At 35.6% G+C, this 12,328-nt stretch overlaps 1 long non-coding RNA gene across 1 annotated transcript; it reads left to right on the top strand.

Moving 5' to 3' along the window:
- The first annotated feature begins 6,704 nt into the window (after window positions 1-6,704).
- LOC140013115 (uncharacterized) lies at window positions 6,705-7,304 on the top strand. The gene is made up of 3 exons (XR_011820184.1): window positions 6,705-6,776; window positions 6,948-7,046; window positions 7,130-7,304. It is a non-coding gene; the product is annotated as an uncharacterized lncRNA (long non-coding RNA).
- Window positions 7,305-12,328: the final 5,024 nt, after the last annotated feature.

The following is a 12,328-nucleotide window of genomic DNA, read 5'->3' as shown; positions in this document are numbered from 1 at the left end:
TTAAAATATTTTTACACTCAAAATCTGCATTTCGTTCTCTTTTAGGAATTATCACAAAACACAAAATTTGAATTTGATTCAATTCACTCTAAAGATTTTTTTTTCAAAACTTGACGAATCTGGGTGAACAATCAATTATCTTCAAGTAGTATAGATGGACTCGTTACTCTTTTTTTTTTTTTGCAGTATTTATTGGAAAATCAAAATATGTGGTTTACGCTGGCAATTAGGAACCAAACTGCAGATGATCTACGCATATGTATGTTGGCAATCAAGAGCAACCATTGACCCATTTGCTTTAGCAATGTAAGGGCTAGCTAATATTATGTTTGATAAATTACATTTTATCCCCTATGATTAGGTAATTTATCACATAATCTCTCTATAGTTTAAAAACATATATATAATCCCCTCATGGTTTGAGTTAAAGTGTCACCTTTAATTTTTTTCATTAAAACTAACGATCAATAGCAAAAGGTCAAAATCAAACTAATAAATTGACAAATTTATCTTTTCATTACTTGAAGAAATTTAAATAAAAAAATAGATAAATAAGAAATAGAAAATGCCATTAAAGATTTGGTTTAGAAACCTATAATGATATTTGTAGTAAAAAAAGATTTGATAATTTTTGTTTCTCATTTACCCTTTTTATATTTCCCTTCCATTCTTTTTGTTTCTTATTTATTTATTTTTTATTTTCTTCCATCTCTTTTATATTTGGAGAAAATTAAGATTTTGTACGCCAAAGCATAGGTTTTCAAAATCACATCTTCTCTTCCCAGAGAGAGAGAGAGAGTGACAGCCCCACCTTTCCCTAGGGCAAACCCTAGGGTATCAGCGGACTGCCTGCCCAACTCTCGCCAGGACTCAGTCGTTCAAAGTACTAATATCATCAATGAAACGAATGTAACATTTGACAATGCAGGGGATTGAAACACTAACTCAAACATAATCACTAATTCAACAATTCAACTTAGTACATATATCATCGCATGCCAACTTACCATGTTTCACTCAAAATTACATAATATAAATCACCCTTAAGAATTTAAGCTTACAAGTCTGCTTAAACGAAAGTTACAACCTCAAAACGCAAGAACGGTAAAATAAAGCTAAGAAAGCCCTCGATCAAATCCTTTCCCGATCTGTTAAGGAAAACAAAGGGAATGGGGTGAGTTAAATCCCAGTGAGATTCCAGGTAAACAAGTAAATACATAGCCACATAAAATCACAAAATAGCCAACTAAACACCGTACAATAAAATAACAGTTTAATCACAGTTCAATTCAAGGATACGGGTGGCTTTCAAAAGCCAAAGGTCCACTTGAGCTTGATCATAATTGCCTCCTGTTGACACTCCGTCAACACTTGTAACAGTATATAGGTCCGTAGAACACCACTTTCACCAGTCTCCGTCCACTAAACAACCCCCCACCGGGCCTGCACTCCATAAACAGTAGTTTGGTAATACTCGAGTATACCAGGAATCCGAGTTTCCAATGCTCAAGGATTGCAATGAAACAGTATCAAGCCGAGGATTTTATCACTGGTGGTGCTGGACAACACAACAAGCAAGCACAACGGCTATGCTTCACCAAGGACCTCTAAGCAAGATTCGATTTCCAGTGAACAGTAAACAGTCCTCAAGGTTTATCGGCCTTCTCGACCAAACCCTTGCTGGCTCGATACAACCGACTCACCTATGAGGTTAGGTACCCAAACAGTAACAGTAGTTGGTGGAATGTCATCCACGCAACTTAAGCACAGTCATGTATAACAATATCTCATTTCATGTTAATTCATTCAGTAAGTAGAGCCTCAGTGAAAAGAAAAAAAAAACAAGGAAGGTCGAGTGCGATAAAGTACACACTCGCCTCAATTTTAATTAAAACAGTGTTTGGCTCAAACAATAACAATTCAATACTTTCAAGTACACAAATATTTCACATAACAAGTAGCAGGTAGTGGAACACTCACCTGTCAAGCAAAAGTAATAATCGACGTCAAATGTCTCAGTTATGATCACCGTCGTTGCCCAAACCTAGGTCAACGAGTGAAAATATTAATAATTGGATTCGTTCCCTACTAAAGTATAGGTTCATTAAGAGGCCAAGTGAGTAGCTTAAACTACTTAATCCGGCATGCAAATAGGGTCTAAACCACGGTGAAAGTTCATGGAAAAAAAGTCTAGTATGTACATGAAAGTTTGGCAAAAGAAAAGTTTCACTAAAACTCAAAGGCTTCATTACGGGTTAAACTGTCTCGCCCGGCCAGCCTCGGGAAAACGGTCATTGCTCATTGTGGAAAAGTCAGAATTAGGTTCCGTCAATTGCATTGGAAACTAGGTTCATAAGGCTAAATTTGTCTAGAATAAACCATTTCCAAAATCTCAACATAAGTAGCTCAAAATTAAGAAACCAAAATGAACTTTCTGGACTGTCTCGGATGAACAGTACTGCCCGGACAGCCAACTTTCCAGACTCGCCACGGATCACTCGGGATGAACCAGAAAATGAGCTTTGTACCGTTTTAAAGCTCAAAGAGTCTACTTTCAATTGCCACAAACATCACTCAATTCCGATCAGTGAGTAACACGTTATGACCTTAACAAGATTGCTGGACAGAAAATTTCTGGACCTAGTCCAGTTTTCCTCCTTTGTTTATAACTCAAAATTTATTCAACCAAATTGGCTAATTTTTTGTAGACAACCTCCACACACATAACCCAACATATAACACTCACATTTGTAGCCAAAATGTGCATCAAAATATCAAGGAAAAACCAGGCAGCAAGCTTAAAAAGTTTCGGTCAGCACACTTTAAAAATTTCTAACTTCTATTCTTCTTGTTATTTTCATTCCTTGCACATAACAAGTATTAGATCCAACTAAATAGGGGTTTAAAACATATCAATACTTCATAAACACATATGAATAAGGGTTAGACATTTCATCAAACACTTGGTATGCATATTAGTAAACCTAACCATTACTTGATTAACTCAAGAAACTAACCCCAAATTCAACCATAACAAGTTGTTTTCACCATTTCAACCTCAAGTAGATGATATAACATCATAAACCCAAATTTTAAAGATTACATACCTTACTTACAAGTTGTTTTGGTCACCAAACAAACCACCACAATAGAAGCTTTAGACTTGAAACAACCTCAAAGATTGAAGGAAATTTTCTCACAAACTCTAGATCTTTCTCTTTTGGTTTTTGTTCAAGATCAAACTAAGGTTGTCATAGCAAGAAGATGGAGTTTTCTTCCTTCCCTTGGAAGCCCTTAAGGTGGACGAAATTTTGGAGGAAAATGAAGCAAAGTTGGTTTAAAATTTCTCTAATCCTTTGGTCAAACAAGATACATGGCTAGGGTTTTGCCACATGGCTCCATTATTGTCCTAACCTTTCTTAATCTTTGATTAATGCCATTCTTACCTTTCCAAATGCACCAATAATTATTCAACACCTCTAATCTCTCACATAAAGTCTCTACCACTAATAAAAGAACACTTGGACAATTACAAGTGATGAATTATTTACAACCTAGCTCAAGGAAATATTTTACTTCAAGTAAAATGAATTGAAATGAAATGCATGGAAATTATTATAACACATAGAAAATAATTTGTAAGGACATATATTAAATGGTCTAGATCTTATAATAAGGCATGTAAATAAGAAAATTGTGTTTTAAAGTGAGGGTCAATACAAGGGATTTGTTGTAACACATTGTGAAATATAATGCTAGGGCATATAAGAGATGGTTTAAATCTTGGTGCAAGGCATGTAGTTTGGGAAAATTGTATTTTAAAAATGAGGGTTCTCACAGAGAGAGAGAGAGAGAATGAAAAAAAAAGCAAAAAATTAGTGAAAGCATGAATTTATCAATTTATTAGTTTGATTTTAACTTTTTACCGTTGACCGTTAATTTTAACGAAAAACTAACAGTGACACGCTAACCCAAATTATGGTGAGGTTCTATATAGGTTTCTAAACTATGGAGGATTATGTGATAAAGCACAAAACCATAGAAGATTCAGGACCTAATACATAACAATCTCAAATAGACAAATGCTCACATCAATCTCCTTGTTAACCATATAGTACTAAGGGCGAACGCCCGGTATCCACGTTGGACGTGGTCGTCCTCCGCGTGGCCCGACGTCATTGGTCTGAATGAATTTCTGGCCTTTAGCTTTCCTTCCGTGTATGGTCGTTGCATCTCTCTTCTTCCTTTTTCGTTGCCACTGTTTAGCTCTGTTGTGGCCTTCTGGAGTTGCTGTCTTGAGCTTGCCACGTGCTCCAGCTGCTCCCACTACCAACTTGCTGTTTGCCTTCTACTCTTGTACGCCTTCCCCCTCCGCTGCCCCGTCTTTCATTTTGTACTATTTTTCTGCTCCTCAGTCCTGTCTCCATCTACTCCATCCTGCCTCCATCCTGCATCCATCTTCCCCCACTTACTTCTTCACCCACTTCTGCTTTCCCCTCACACAAAACTGTTCCTTTAGCTATCTTGCACGCCTTCTCCCACCTGCTCTGACCTCTTCCAACCTGCCCTATTAGTTGACTGCCATCATGAACCATGGTGCTTCTCCTCTTGCCTGCTCATCGAAGACCGCTATTTGCCCTTTTGTTCCTGTTTTGGTGTTGTTGCTGCTCCTTGCCATTGCCCTCTTTGCTGCACTAGGTTATCTCCGCTGCTCTTTCGTTGCTCTACTTGCACTCCCCCCCCACCCTCGCCCCGCTGCCCTTCCCCTCCCTCTCCCTCTTCCTCTGTCTCCCCTTGTTGTCCATTATAATTCCCGGCTGCCTCTGCTGCTTACACCCCTTTGCTTGCCAATATTTGGGCTCGATCTTTCCCCCCTACCGTTAATACCCCCTCCCAGGCCTACGGTTGTCCTCGGATTGCCGCTGAACAAAACCCCCTTCTTGCCTAGCATTTTGTTGCCGCCACTGTGTTGTTCCCAGCTTTTGTTCTCTTTTCCCCCTGGACTGCGTTTAGTGCGCTGCTCGTGTGTTCCTTTTTGGTCACTTTCCTTTCAGTTTATTCGCAGCTGTTTGTGATTCTTATAATTGCTTCCCTTTTGTTATGTTCCCTGCTTTCCGCTATTTTCTTAACCTTTATGTCGCTTTTGCTTATGCAGGCCAACTTCGGCTCGCTCCTCTACCGTGTCCTCTCTTAGCCTCCGTTTACTGCTTAAGGTATTTTGCCTTCTGCTTGCTTTCATATCATGCTGGTGTGCTTTCATATTTACTCTTTCAGTTGCCTCGCTCGATTACATGCTCTGCTTGCTTTCTTTTACTGCATAACCTTGCGCTTCTTACTACTGTGTTTCCTTTTCTGCACTCCTCAGATGCTTTTCTCCCCCTGTTCCGTTTCCTGATTGAAGTATTTGTCTTCTGCTTACTTTCGTATCATACTGGTGTGTTTTGCCCTGCTGTTGTTGCTATTGCTAGCTTTGCTTCTCCTGCCTCTCCCCCCTCCCTCCCTCTTTTGCTCTTTCAGTTGCCTCGTTCGATCATATGGTATGCTTCCTTTCTTTTCCTGCACTTAGCTTGCACTTTTAACTCTTGCGTTTCCTCCGATGTTTTTTTGCATTCCCTACCAAACGTATATCTTCGTGCTGTCCGTTTTAATATTTCTTGAATGCACGTTATCCAAGGCTGGATAGAAATGCTAGAAGGCATAAAAGGTATGCAGAAATGCCACATGAGCAGAAAGTTGAACTTCTTCGTCGCCGCCGTGAACGCAATGCCTCAAAAAAAACAGGCACAACTGTGCCTTGTTCTGCTGAGGCAACTCGGTTTCAAAGGCCTAGCCAAAATAGCACGACTATTTCTCTAGAACTGCCTTAGGTTATACCCAGACTGGCGTTCTCTTGGCTGATCCTGTGGATAGTTCCCTCCTGGATTCAACCTTGTTAAATCTTGCCACAAATGATTTGGTTCTCAACCAGTCCACATATGTTGCTTCGGTCCCTTCTCCTGCACCAGCCTGCTCCCCACCAGTACTTCCTCGAGGTACAGTTAGCGTTATGTGGCCCTCATTTCCATATTTTCCACGCTCCCTGCTCCCTCTTCTTACCTGTGGTTTTTACTTTTTGTTCCTGCCAAAACTGTGTTTATTTAGCCAATCTCTTAACTCTGATTTTTTTTTTTGCCATCTCACCTTTTGTTCAATTTGTTGTATGGGTTCCAGATTTTTACTTCTTGCTCCATTTATTTGTCTCAAATATTCTGTGCAGAAGGCATTCAATGGAAAATGATATTATTTCTTAATGTTTATGTGCCATCATCCTGTATAAGAAGGAAAGATTTTTATGCATGCAGGGATTGTACTTGGTTCAGAACCTATGATTGCAATGTTTTTTTGTTTTTTGTTATGGGTATTTTGAGTATCCAAAACTGATATGGTGTTTCTAATAGGTATTTTGTGTTAAGCTGATCGCTGGTAGTGATAGGAGGGAAGCTGCTTGGATTATTCTCACCAGCTTTAACGCTACTTAAGTTTGTTCTATGTTTAGCCTTTTTCTCCTTAATTAGGTATGTTTAGTCTTTTGATGTACTGTTGTTTACTTAATGTTTCTTTTACCATGAGATCCTTGTAATTTTGTAGTCTCTAAATTTTTTAGTAAGAAAATTTTCATTTATTGCAGATTATTTAATACTTGATTTGAAATTGATTTGTTAGCTTGCTTATATCCAGTTGAAGGAGGATGCCTCTCATCTAATATGAGTCCTTGGAATGATCCTGATATAAGGAAGGTAGGTACATGCTTACCCAGTGTACCCTGTATTTATTTGAATATGTTGTTCAGGTACTTTGATTTATGTTTCATATTATGCTTTAAAGCAAAACTTGATTATGTTTTATTTTTTGGGAGTTTGTGCTACATCACGTCAAGATGTATGACATTTATTGATTCAAAATTGCAGCTTGTATATAATGTGGAAACAAAGTTTGTGAGGCAGATTACTAGAGTATCTGGCGATGACCAGAAAGTTGACTTGTATACACAGACGTTCCCTTTGAAGGTAATTTAGATTTGAAAATGTCTCACAGGGTGCTCTAATATTTACTTTTCTTGCTGCGTGATGTGATGTCATTATGTAAACAGGGAAGAAGTAGTTATACATCAGTAGTTCAATCAAGATTGGATGTAGATGATTCTTGTTCTCCAACTAGAAAAAGTAGCTTCACATTTCCGCGATTTTGTAAACCTCAATCCTAGCTTCACATTTCGTGAGGCTATATGTGCATTAATACAGCTGTCTGCTTTCGTTTTGTCATAATTTTTGCGTTTGCTTGCTTTGCTTTTGTTGCAGTTTTTTCTTTGCTTTGGAGGCATTACTTGCTCTGCTCTATTTTCTCCTGTATGAACAGGACTGGATTCACTGCTTGATTGATGCCTTGAGTTGTTGCTGAATCTGTCTGTATTTCACTTTTGTATTTCAAAGACTAGAACAATGGCTTCATGGAGCCCTGAGCCATCATGGTTATCTTACTTGGGAGGCTCGTATAATTTTCATTAATATGCCTGTATAATATAGTTCCATTTTATAGTTCCATTTGATTGTACTTTCATTCTTACCAACATTACTAGCTAAACATTAACTGGGCAGTGGCTACCACCTAGTATATCAAACTAGAAATGCAAAATCGACCGGGGTTTCCCTCAGCACTGGACAAAGTTATTACCAAAAATTACCTCAAAGAGAAAACGTACAAAAAGTAATGTTAATGTTCCCAGCCCACTCTTTGCACAACTTAGCTCATTTTTTCAAGGCCTGCTGCTCCCTGTCCTCTCACCTCATAACAGCCCTCGATAGCTGAGTGCTAAGGCTCAGCATTCGCGGCGTTACAGCATTGCGTGTTGTTCCATATGAGATGTGGGCTATATATAATTCTGCTTTTTTTTTTTGGTGGGAAAAAAACAAATAACTTATACTAATAGTTTTGCGTTAACATTCTTTTGCAGTGTAATTAATTGAAAAATCAAAAGATGAGAATTATGCAGGCAACCAAGAACCAATGCTGATGATTAGATTTAGCAACGTGTGGGCAATCAAGAACGATTGGTTGGCGTTTTTTTTTTCTTTATTAATGTAGGGGATCTCTAATCATCTTTTGTCTTTGAAATTAAGGAAGCTGGTTTCTAATCATCCCATGCCAAATGCTGAGATGATATGGTAAATCAGAACAAATACCATGCATCTTGTATGAAGCGATTTGAGAAAACCTTGGTACGTTGAAAATTCAATTTGACGGTGAAAGGTGAGAATAATCTAGCCAAAAAGGGCAAACCTCAGAAGAAAAAATTGAACCTCCAGACATGATAATTATAGAATGAAACATGTGCCAAGTTATTAGTAGCTCATGCCTTTCACTTGATCATTATTTCAAAATCAGAAAGTTAATTTATTGGGTTTTAATTTTCAATGTCCTCGATGATTCTCCTCTTTAATTTGTTGTTTTCCTTTTCTTTTGGAATGCCATGGTTGACAATCCCTTGAATCTCTATCTAATATTTTTCAAGGCGTTTTATTTTTATGTTTTTAATTTTGTGCTTGCCTTGTTAGCTTTGTTGGACTAGATGCCAAATAAGTCTCACTGTGCAAATGTCTATCACATACATATATACTTACATACATACATATATGCATATATATTAAAAGCACCAAAGTGATTTGGTGTTTTAGTAATTTAGTTTTCACTTTCTAGTAATGCCCTTGTATAATGAAATAATGAAGCACATCTTAAATTTCAAATACGAATTGGTGGGGGGGGGATATTTATGGATATTAGTGTTGATGTAATTATTGTCTTCTAAAATTTAGTATTCTAAAAAGAAAGGAATTCCAAACAAAGTTAAACCAAAAAAAAAAAAAAAACGAAACCATATACCATATTGTAAAACAAAGTTAAACCCAAAAAAAGGGAACCATATTGTAAAAGGAAATTTAAGAACTATTTCTACTTTATTAATTATTGTAAAAATTAGTTTTTTCTTTCCAACATTAACCCTCCCATAACAAATTATGGCTAGCTCTAAATTTGAATGACTTATAGATATTGTTGAGGGTAACTGTGTAATATCATTGTTAAGTATTTATTTTAGGAAGAGAAGTATATTACATTTTTCTTATGAAATATAGTTAGATTTGGAATGGAAATTACTTAATGAAACATAGTTTCTACCAAATAAGGTAATGCTACTCAATCTAATTCTACTAGGTTCTGGACATAACATAAGGCATAACAAATCCTAATTTGATTTTGACTTGCAAAAGAAAATAAAATTTTGACAATATCGGAAGCTGGAAAAAACTTACTGCATATTACATTGAATAATGCTTATATGTCAAATTTAGAGGTGGCAAAATGGGCGGGATATGCGGGATTTGCTTGGGTTTGAGATGAAACCGAGTCATATGGGTTTGGACCCAACCTTACCCATATATGTTTTGGGACTAATTTGGGCGGGATCACTTTAGGATGGGTTTAGATTGATCCCGCCCAATACCCAAATCCATTTTCTACATATTTTTTTTCCTTTAATTCATTTTTTATTTTTATATAATTTTAATATTTTTGATTTATTAAATTTCTTTTAGTTTTATTAAATAAACATGCAAATGCTTTATACTCAAGATTCCCACCAAAAATTGGATTAACAAATAAAGAAAAAGATAGATATACACCCATATTCCAACATATATCAAGATGGCCAAATTCCTTAAGATGTTGAATATTTATCCTCATCATTGTCCAAGGATGACAGGTCTAAATTGATTAAAATGCTGGAAATTCTTGTGGATAATGATTAGAAAGACTACTAGATTATATTCGCTGGTATGACTATAAAAATTGTTAAAGATAATTTTTGAATCTAAGACTCCGTTTGGATTGGGTATTTTTTCAAAAAATAAGTTTTTCAAATAGTAATATACAATAACTCAAGAAACATCCCATCCATATTAGTATATCAAATATTTCAAAAAAATTTTATAGTAAAATTTTTTTATATACACTACTACAATAAAATATTTCAAAAACACCCCCTAAAAACAGCTAATCCAAACGGAGCCCTTGCTGTTTGAGCCCAATGGATACCCAAGTATTTCCCACCCTTTCCCATTCATTAATGGGTATAGTTGGGATGTATCCCAACTTAAACCCAATACCAAATTATAATACCCATCCCGCCCAAAGTTCCTTTGGGCATGGGTAGCCCATTGGGACTTGGGACAAATTGCCAGCTCTAGTCAAATTAAAGTAAATATATCAAATAAAATATAGGAATTTCTAAAAAGAAACCATGAATCTAATATTTGAAAGTTATTAACCAATAAAAAATAAAACCTAGCAATTCACAAATTATACTTTTTAAACAGAAACTCAAATTTTTTATCATATACACCTCAAGTTAAGAAATTGATTTGCTAGGATGAGAGTAAGTCTCTAACTATTTCATAGATGTTTGTCATCAATTAGTACAAGATTCTAGCTTATACTAAGATGCTTTGATCACAATCCGGCCAAAAGAATTATCGTTTGTTTGTGTAGTAGTTTCTTGCAAGTATACAAGCTATTGGATCCTAAGTTTTGCTCATTTTACAAATATTTGTGACAAATTAACATACACCAATCATTCTTCCGGTCATTAATCACATAACTGTTAGACTGTTATAGGGTGCATAGTGGTTATTGAAATTGTTAATATTTTCTTGTGATTTTGGCTAAATATTGCATTATTGGATTGATTAAACTCATATTTGGCAATTGATGTTGATTGTAGGAATATAACAAGAAAAGAGTAAAAAGTGGTTCAATGAAGATATTTCTAACAGAAGATTCTTAGCTTGTTCCACGTGGACATGCCAGAATTATTGGATATTTAATATATATATATATACTAGAGGTACTTGAACTGTGCAAAGCACAGTTTGGGTCCCCTAGAAATTTAGTCGAATGCGGACAAGGGGCAGGGACCGTCCCTGAATGCCTGAACAGTCAACGGCTAGATTTTGGTCAAAAAAAATGTGCGGTCCAGATTACAAGTTGTACATCGATTTTCACGTGTGTGGGGCCCGTAATTTTTTGTACTAAAGTTACACGTTGTGCAAACAAAGTTACGTCGTGTGCAATCAAAGTTACGCGCTGTGTAAAATGACCAAAATGCCCGTTGCCCGTCGAATGCATAGCATCAAATTATTTTGACACATGATGAATGAATAGAAATATATGAGAAAAATTGAGCATCAAAGCAATTAAATTTGACAAATATTATTTGAACTCTCATTTTTGTTAATCATACTTTCGCTATTATTTTTATCGTATAGTTTTTGTTTTTTGTAGGAACACAATTAACACAATATGGAGTATAAATAAAATTTCTCTCAAAATTTGTTGTGAAGAGAAATTCCATCTATGAAGTCAACCTCTCTATTTATTGTGATTTGAATAAAGATTTTTGAACCACTATTATGATGATACCCAAAAAGGAGAGAAACTTAATAGACTATAAGTGCATTGGTGTATTAATAGTAGTATAGTTTTAGTTAAAACTAAATCAAAAGCAGTCGTAATACTTTTAGTACTTTAATAATGAGAAAAAATTTAGGAAGCTACTAAAACATGGCACAATCTTCAACATCAATATAGCTTACTATAAACTTGCATATTTTTCTTTCTTTTGATAGAAGAATCCAGTTCATCTATTTAAATTCTGCCTAAAGGTGATAACATTATCCTGCAGCTCCTGAATATAAATAGCAAGGTTAGATAAAAATATGAATTGCCATGTTTCCTGGTCTACATATACAAATTAGAATTGAACTATTTTTTTATTGCAAAAACATCTTCCTAATCAAAATTGAAATTTCTAACAATTTTTTGTCAAGTCACACTCTAGGCCGAAAGCCTCAATTGTGACTTCCACCACCGACTGCAATCCTTGTATACCAACCCAATTCATACTACAACACTTGAGTAATTAAAAAACAAACAAAAATGCCTAGCTAGATTTATCTTGGTGGAAACATCATATGATATATCTTTCTCCTAAACAAATACAGAAAATTGTAGATAATTACAAAATGTAACCAAAAAACAAAGAAAAGGAAACAAAATGTGAAGTAAGAAATCAAATCATAGGAGAAGAAAATAAAAGAATGAATTTTTGTTCTATTATTCATAGAAAATGATCATTGGTATAAAATGAATTCTAAATTTTTTTTATACATATTTTAATATTTCACCTTTTATCCATGAAGAACTACCAAGTAAAACATCATCCTATAAATTTAACAAACAA

Source organism: Coffea arabica, chromosome 8e (genome assembly GCF_036785885.1).
Source record: "Coffea arabica cultivar ET-39 chromosome 8e, Coffea Arabica ET-39 HiFi, whole genome shotgun sequence".
In the NCBI taxonomy this organism is placed as follows: Eukaryota; Viridiplantae; Streptophyta; class Magnoliopsida; order Gentianales; family Rubiaceae; genus Coffea; species Coffea arabica.
This window is presented reverse-complemented; position numbering and strand designations above follow the sequence as displayed.